An 8,362-nucleotide genomic window follows, 5' to 3' on the forward strand; every position below is an offset into this window, starting at 1 on the left:
AGACGCTGCGTCATTTATGACTAAGGTGGCATGCGCAGGGCACGTAAAACGCCCTCGGATATTTTTCAAATATTCTGTTTTGCACACCCTTTCTTGTTCCTTTCATATTAACCCTGTTATCATAATCTTGTCCGCTGAGCCGTTTTAAATCAAGAACTATTTTTTCTAAATTTGTCAAAATAAGTTCTGTTAAACCTTCACCAGTTAAATATTTTCGGCTGACATTTGGTCCTATATATACTTTTAATTATTGAATGGCTCAATTTGTATTTTGATTTTACTGATTATGCCGCCTGATGCGGCTGCCTCACCGCATCATAGCACCGCACGGCCATGATTATCATTAATTAGACGTGTTGGTTTAGGTAAAACAATTGTCGCAACATTTGTCCCCCTCGGAAGAAGAAAAAGTGACGGAGCGGTTCCGCAACTGTTGGGAATTCGTTCTCTGAATGTGGGCTACTTGCGGAACGTGTTACGGAACGGTCGCCATGACAGTCAGCTCATTTTAATTCCGCTACGTCCGTCCAACATATGTAGTGGAGTCACTGAAGGTTTTCACCTCCGATTTCGTTGAACCTTCATCGATTTTCATGAAAATTGGTAAGTAGTTAGAAGATACTTCAAGGAACAAAGGTGACATGATGTTAACTTGCGCTTTTACCCTGGGGGTGGTTGCCACCCCTTCTCGGGGGTGAAATTTTTTTATTAAAAATAATACCAGAAATCGATAGAGGGGCAACTTCTAAGCAAAATTTGTTATATAAAGTTATTAACATAAATCAATACTTTTTGAGTTATTAAATATCAAAGATTTTATTTTTTCTTAAAAAAATGCATGTTTTAAAGTTGTTTTTCACGTATTACTCAAAAACTATAAGCTTTTGTAAAAAAAGCTATTATTATCAAAATTAAAAATAATACAAAATTTAATACACTCCCTACTTAAAGAACTAAACTAATGTTATTTTAAAGTGAGTTATGGGTATTCCCTAACAACACACAACGTTCCAGGAATGTACTACCAAAGTTCTATCAATATTTGAATGTCCTGGACATTTAGGGAACATTCTGTGAACATCTGTTTAAATTATTCCTGGAATGTTACCATAAGACATTCTGTGAACATACTACCAATGTTCCTATATTTTAAGTTGCGAAATAATACATACGTGTAAGAGATACAACATTACTTATAACATACCAGACAAACTAAGTGACATTTTAGGCCTACAGTGCAATAATATGTCAAATTTAAAGAGTTTCCCAAGTTCAATTAATACAATATTATAAACATACAAATGTAATAAAAATTATTGTTCGCGAATATTCAATTTGGAATGCGATTTTGTTAATAAAAAAAATACTTATAACTTATGCAAAACCCAAGAGAGGCATTTATATTTATTTCTTTTGCGTTCATTTTCAAATTCGCCGTGCATACATTTTTGTGCATGGCGCTTGAGAGGGCATCACGTGACTAAAAACGACCAACCAACGACCTCGCTTCGGCCATCTTGGCATCTTCATCTGTCATCTTCATCTTGGCGACCTTGCCTTGCCGTGGATTATTGTTTGTATTATTTGTGCTTTTTAAGAATATTTTTTTAATTCGGATACTTTTATAATAGCTTTAATAGTATTATTAACATAGTGCATAAAATGGTGTCCTGTTTTTAACGCAGTTGGAGTAGCAGAAACAAATGTAGATAAAAAAATCTGCAGGAATAACGTTTCAATTATGACAGAAGCTCCAAACAAATGACTGTGAATGAAAAGCCCTATTAAAAGGTTAGTATGCAAATATGTAAACGAAAGCATGCCCTGTATTTCAGAAAATAAATTAATACTATCAATACCCTAATAATACTATTCATAAAAAATCTTTTAAGTAATGTAGATATAACAAAGTGAATAAAAGGCATAAATCAGAAGAATTATTATTTTATTTTATAAGTTAATAATTGGTCATATCCATTTATTATTTTAATAATAATTGTGAATAAGCCACAAACTTCGCTTATTCCTAACTAAAATAGTAAATAGAGATAGGTAATAACAAAAGGATTTGTAAAACTAAAATAATTCTTTTTGCGTTTTTGCTAGTGTATGCGTTTATAAATAGGATGGTAGACCACACACTATAATATGCAGTACCAACTAATGAATACACAGAATATTATAGTCGATTTGCTAAACTCAGTCTCAGTACTAATTACTGTAATTTTGGCAAAATTGGCCAAAAACAAAAAAAATTACCTACTAAAATCACTAGCCAGTTGTGTCTGAGTTTGGGGAACCGACTATACTAATAAACAATTTCTAAGCTGTTTTATAATAATTTTGTGAGTTCATTAATCATATTTTTTATTTAAAACTAAAATTTGTTAATAATGCTTAGTAATGCATATATTTTGTATTTTTAGCTTTCCAGAAGATCCTGTGAAGAAGACATGAAGTATAGATTAGATTTGTTAATAGAGGAGTATGTTCAAAACACTTTTTAGAAAAAGATATTGACAGAACTTCACTTTCATCTGTTCGTTTGAGAGACTGTGCTGTTCCAATAGCTTATGTCACACAGGTATATGCATAACCTAATTAATAATACAGTCCGTACAATATAGATACTGTTGTAATTCATTATCTACATCGGAGATCTAAGTTGACATTGTTGCCCAACTACAAAAAATTTTTGAATTCATTTTAAGTCAAATATATCACATAATTATTGCGAAGTAGATTATACAACAAAATAGATTAATATTCAATGTAAATAAATAAAAACATCAGAAATCGAAAACAAGAATTAAGGTATAATCTTATGTTACAGTTATTAAGGTACCAAGGGTATTATAGGGATATACGTTGACCGAAAGCGTTATTATTATAATACCTGTGGTGCCTTTAACGTTTAATGTCCGACTAAATTATTCTTTATATGCGAAAAATTTGAATGAATTTTGAATTGATTAGTTTTTAAATAAGTACATTTACCAGTAACAGTAGTAACGTAATTGTGGTAACCATAGTTTTACTTAGGTTGATATTTGTCAACTTGACAGTATCTAAGTCGTTATTTAAATTTAATGCCCAAGGGCGTTATATCGTACTTAACAGACTTCGAAATGTCATTATTTGTCAAATAATGTACCAGTAGGACATTAAAGTAAATAATAAAAACAATAAATATAATGAATATTAAATACTTATTTGTTTGTGAAAAATCTATTTCTTTGTGGCTTTTTTGTAATTAATTATTCTAATGGGGAAATAAGCCACAATTTACTTGAAAAAATAATTTTATTAAGGTTTCTACTTCCACATCGGATGTCGTTGTCAAAATACAAAATGTTCATTATTATTATTTTATTTATTAAATATTATTTATTATTTATTTAAATATTATTTAATATTTATTTTTTTATTATTATTATTTATGCATATTATTACCTGTAAATAATATTTCTTCTGATTGTTAATTGTAAAGGATAGAAAAATTACCTTTTATTTTATTTTCTTTTAGAATCAGCTGAGAGAAGTGGTCTACAAAAAACCAGAAAGGAAACGGAATATGTGGCTACGAAAAGCAAAAGATAGGTTTACAAAGCAAATGTGACACATTTTTTTTATAATATTTAGGAATGTCAGCAAATTACATTAAAAAATGTATGTAAAGATTTTTTGCAATAAAAATGTTTTATATTTATCAAGGATGTATTATTTGGTATGGCCATATATCGTCAGTGATGTGACAGTACCTCCTATCTGTTTTTTTCAAGAGATTTGTAAGATAGACTAAAAACTTGTTTCGGCCACCTCCTGTTTTCATATATTTTTTGACTTGTTTTGCAGTAATTCAACTATCTATTTACTACAAAAAAAAGTCAGAATACGTACGAAACCAGAAAGTGACCTTAAACAATGTTTTTCGTCTCCTGCAAACCTCATGAAAAAACATATAGGAGATATTGTCACATTACTGACGATATATTTCAGTGAATGTCTAAAAAATATACTGTGAATGTTCAAAGAACGTTCGTAGACATTCATGGAATGTTCTAACAAGACATTCAGTCTAAAAATATACTGTGAATGTCCAAAGAACATTCATGGAATGTTCCAACAAGACATTCAGTCTAAAAAATAGACTGTGAATGTCCAAAGAACATTCGTAGACATTCATGGAATGTTCCAACAGAACATTCTAAGAATATTTAAAATGCTGACACAGCACTTTCCTGGTACTTTCCAGGGACATTCGTGTGCATTTGGGGACATTCCAGGAATGTTTTCAATGTCCTGTGTGTACATTCTAGGAACATTCATGGAATGTTTTGTGTTATTAGGGTTTGAATGTATATTTTTTTCGACGAGTACTCAAATCTAAGTATTCAAGCTTGCATAACGGGAAAACGATGCATTTTATAGAATATACTTGTTAAGCACTTGTCAAAGTACTTCGGAATACCTATCAAATGAGCTTCAGTAGAAGTTAATAGCATCAAAATTAAGCGTTATGATGAAAATAAGAGAACCCTTTCGATTTTTTTAGGAAAAAGTTAATAACTAAACATACGCCATTTCCGCAAAAATTAAAATTTGTGGTACTCCTCACAAGAATTTCTTTAAGTTATCATAGTTAATTATTTCAACAAATTTGACCGGTTTAGAATGCATATTTTTGAAAAAAAGGTATAATTAAAAAAAATCAGAATTTTTAGAATTATCGTACTTTTCATTTTCTTTTGATAATAACTCCAAAAATACTCAATAAATTTTAGTTTTTTCTGTAACAAATACTTTACCCATTTTACTATTTTTGTAGAGTAAAAAATAACCGAGATAGAAACGTTTAAAATTTCAATTTTGCTGCGAGAACCATGTAACCGGGGCGATTTAACCTTTTATTTTTAAAAAAGTAAGAGGTATAAATGACTATTTTGAAGTTTTTAATAGCTCTTGGAATAAAATTTTAACCAGTTATTAGATGAACTTGCTACTTTAAAATTTAACGGAGTTATTTACAAAAAAACAATATCATTTTTTAGAAAATTTTTTAAAAGATACATTTTGAAAAATTTTTGGTGCATAAACTTTAATGCTATCAACTTGTTCGAGCACTTATTTGATAGATATTTCAATGAGCTTTGACAAATGTTTAATAAGTTTATGTTATAATGCATCATTTTCCCGGTATTTAAGCTTGAATACTTAGATTTGGGTACCCGACGAAAGAAATATACATTCAATTACCTATAACTCACTTTCAGTTAACATTGAAAGGTTTTTCTAGTAAGGAATTTATTTAATTTTTTATTAGCCTCAATTTTGACAATAATAACTTTTTTGTAAAAACTTATAGTTTTTTAGTTATTTATGAAAAATCGGTTAAAAACATGCATTTTTCTCACGAAAAATTAAAAATCTTTGATCTTTAATAACTCAAAAAGTTTTGATTTATTTTAATAACTTTATATAACAAATTTTGCTTATAATTTGTCGCTCTATCGAATTGTGGGGTTATTTTTTATAAAATAATTTTCACCCACGAGGAGGGGTGGCATCCACCCCCAGGGTAAAAGCGCAAGTTGGCACCATGTCACTTTTGTTCCTTGAGATATCCTCTAACCACTCACCAATTTTCGTGCAAATCGATGGAGGTTCAACGAAATCGGAGGTAATAGCTCATATTCACCTTCAGTTACTGTACTAATGATACCTTTTTGAATTTGTCAATAGACTTGTTGAAAGATGGCGTCAAGTACTAATTATCAATTAGAAAATAGCGCAGACGGTAAACAGTCCATGGTAGTTGGCCATGATTAACAGGGCCCCCGTAACCGGGCGTGCAACGCGTGCGGCGCACGCGGGCCTAACCCCAAAGGGGCGCCAAACCGAAGGTTTGGTAAATAAGAAATATTTATTTTTAATGAGATAATCATTTTTTATATACAATTTTAATTATTTCATGAACAGCTAGAGAAATCTCAAAAATAAAATATTGTGTTATTACTGAAAAAATAATTATTCCCGTCCTGAAATGTTGAACTTACTCCGTCAAAAATATAAAACGGGCTCCACACTTTTGGCGAAGTTACTTCGCCAAAGTTGACCGAAGTCCGAAGTACCCTCTCTACACACTCGTTCTACTTCGCGAGGAAGTGCGATACCGACAAAGAGCGGTGCCATATCGACAAAGATCCATTTGACCAGACCGACAGAGAATGGAAGTAGAACGAAGTGAGGCAAAGTTACACAAGGTGGCCGTCTACACTCTCGTACTTGTTGAACCTCGATCGACTTACAATAATTATTGTAAATAAACAATGCTATTACTGTATAAGTATATAAATTTTAGTTACTTACAGTCGAGTCCGCGAGTCTTTACCCGTGCGTCATTAATACCTGGTGAGATAAAACACATACTTTTTATTTAGCATCATTCTCTTCCACGCATGAAATTAATGACAAACCAGCTGCCGCCTATTATTAAGTAAAAACACATGTTATTTTTATTAGCGATTTAGACCCAGTGTATTGAAAAGAGATAGGTACAAAGAAAGACGATTGGGGATGTCTTCACATATTTTAAGTACAATTTCTAACGTTTTGGATTGTTTACTTTTGTGGCTGTCAGTTTGTTGAATTTTTTGCTGTTATTTTGTCGAATTTTTGCATTTTGAAGTTTTTTATAGTATACAAACAGTGTTGTTTTCATAATTAATTTTATACTGGAGTTAGAAATTTTGTGATAAGTTTATGTTATTTTAAGATATTTGACGACGTACAAAGCTAACCTCATTGTTGACACAGTTGAATGCTTGTGTTTAAGGTTCTGCCAAAGTGAATAAAATAACAAAAAGAAAATGTGTTATTGAATTTTTTTATAAATTGTTTATTTATTTATTTATTAATAATAAAATAATTTATTAAGCTACTTCAAATGTAGGCTGTAATTATGCACCAAAATTTTAAAGCAAAACTTAAATTTGACATTCTATTTATTTAATAACGTCAAATTTTATAATAACCCGTGATCGGAATAATATCCATTTGCCGTTGCGTTTAGTACATTTCCGACTTATTTCGTATGCTTTAAATGATGACGTACGGGTAAAGACTCGCGGACTCAACTGTATACATAGTTTAGTTTAGCTAAATATTATATACAGTATTTCTCATGATCATCTTTCAGTGCGTCACAATTTTTCGATTTCTTTCTAACGCATTAAATTGTATGTGACAGAAAAAAAGGCACGTCGGTGATTACATTTCGTCGGTGACATTTTTATAACATTTCTTCTAGTTATTCTAGTTGTCGATAGATGGCGTCGATAATTTTTTTTAATTAGATAATAATATTACAAATATAATCTGTATAATTTATAAGACTACACAAATCAAAGAAAATACCATTTTATAAATGCAAGAAACACATTTGATTTGTTTTTATTCCAAATTGAAAATAAAATGTGACAACTGTCAGATTTAACTAAAATGTCATGTTAGAATAAATGTCATAAATGTGTATTATCACGGACTTACCCTTTTTCCTATCATTTGTTACGCACTGAAAAATGATCATGAAAAAGGCAATACCCACTGATAAATAACTAAAATTTATAAATATGTACTTACTTTTTAAGTAATATTGTAGAATGTAGGTACTAACTACAACTATGCAATTATGGTTTATTTTTTAACCAGGAGTAAACTAAAAAGACAGATTCACACCCAAGAAAGTCACTAGAATAATCACCAAATACATCTTCTTTTTTGGTTGATCATGTCGGACCTCGACTGTAACCTAAATATATTATATGTATTATATTAATACGTCGCTAAAGATTTATAAAAACAATTGCTTTTTATATAAAAGCAGACTAAAAATCTAAAAATTAAAGGAATAACGCAGAAAATACAAAAAATTACAAAAAATCGCCGAGACTTAATTAACCTATGAAATGCCATTTGTGTCAAGATTAAATTTGATAAATGTCATTAGTGTCAAAATTTTATAACAGTGGAGTAAACTTGCCTGCGGTTGGACCAATTACAAACACGCATTACAGCGCGGTAAATTTGAATCACTCCTCTTGGTTTAAACACAAACCATAGAATATGTAAATATAATAGGTATTTGGTAGAACCAGTAAAACCTAAGATGAGATTAGGTGATGCTGAAAATGCTTTTCTTATAATATTCAGAAAAATATATTCTTCCCATACAAATACTAGCGGTATTACGTTCTAAGTATATAAATAGAAGGTTTATAACACTTCTTGGAATATTCTAAAAAGTACGTTCTTGGTATAAACCAAGTATAAACTAAAAAGATGTGCCGTAGTACGTTCTAAG

The 8,362-nt window shown here is 30.4% G+C and overlaps 1 long non-coding RNA gene across 1 annotated transcript; it reads left to right on the forward strand.

The window, feature by feature from the left end:
- Positions 1-1,091: 1,091 nt before the first annotated feature.
- Positions 1,092-3,709, forward strand: LOC126883312 (uncharacterized). The gene is made up of 3 exons (XR_007697604.1): positions 1,092-1,791; positions 2,427-2,584; positions 3,527-3,709. It is a non-coding gene; the product is annotated as an uncharacterized LOC126883312 (long non-coding RNA).
- The last annotated feature ends 4,653 nt before the right edge of the window (positions 3,710-8,362 follow it).

This window comes from Diabrotica virgifera, chromosome 4, assembly GCF_917563875.1.
Source record: "Diabrotica virgifera virgifera chromosome 4, PGI_DIABVI_V3a".
Taxonomy (NCBI): domain Eukaryota; kingdom Metazoa; phylum Arthropoda; class Insecta; order Coleoptera; family Chrysomelidae; genus Diabrotica; species Diabrotica virgifera.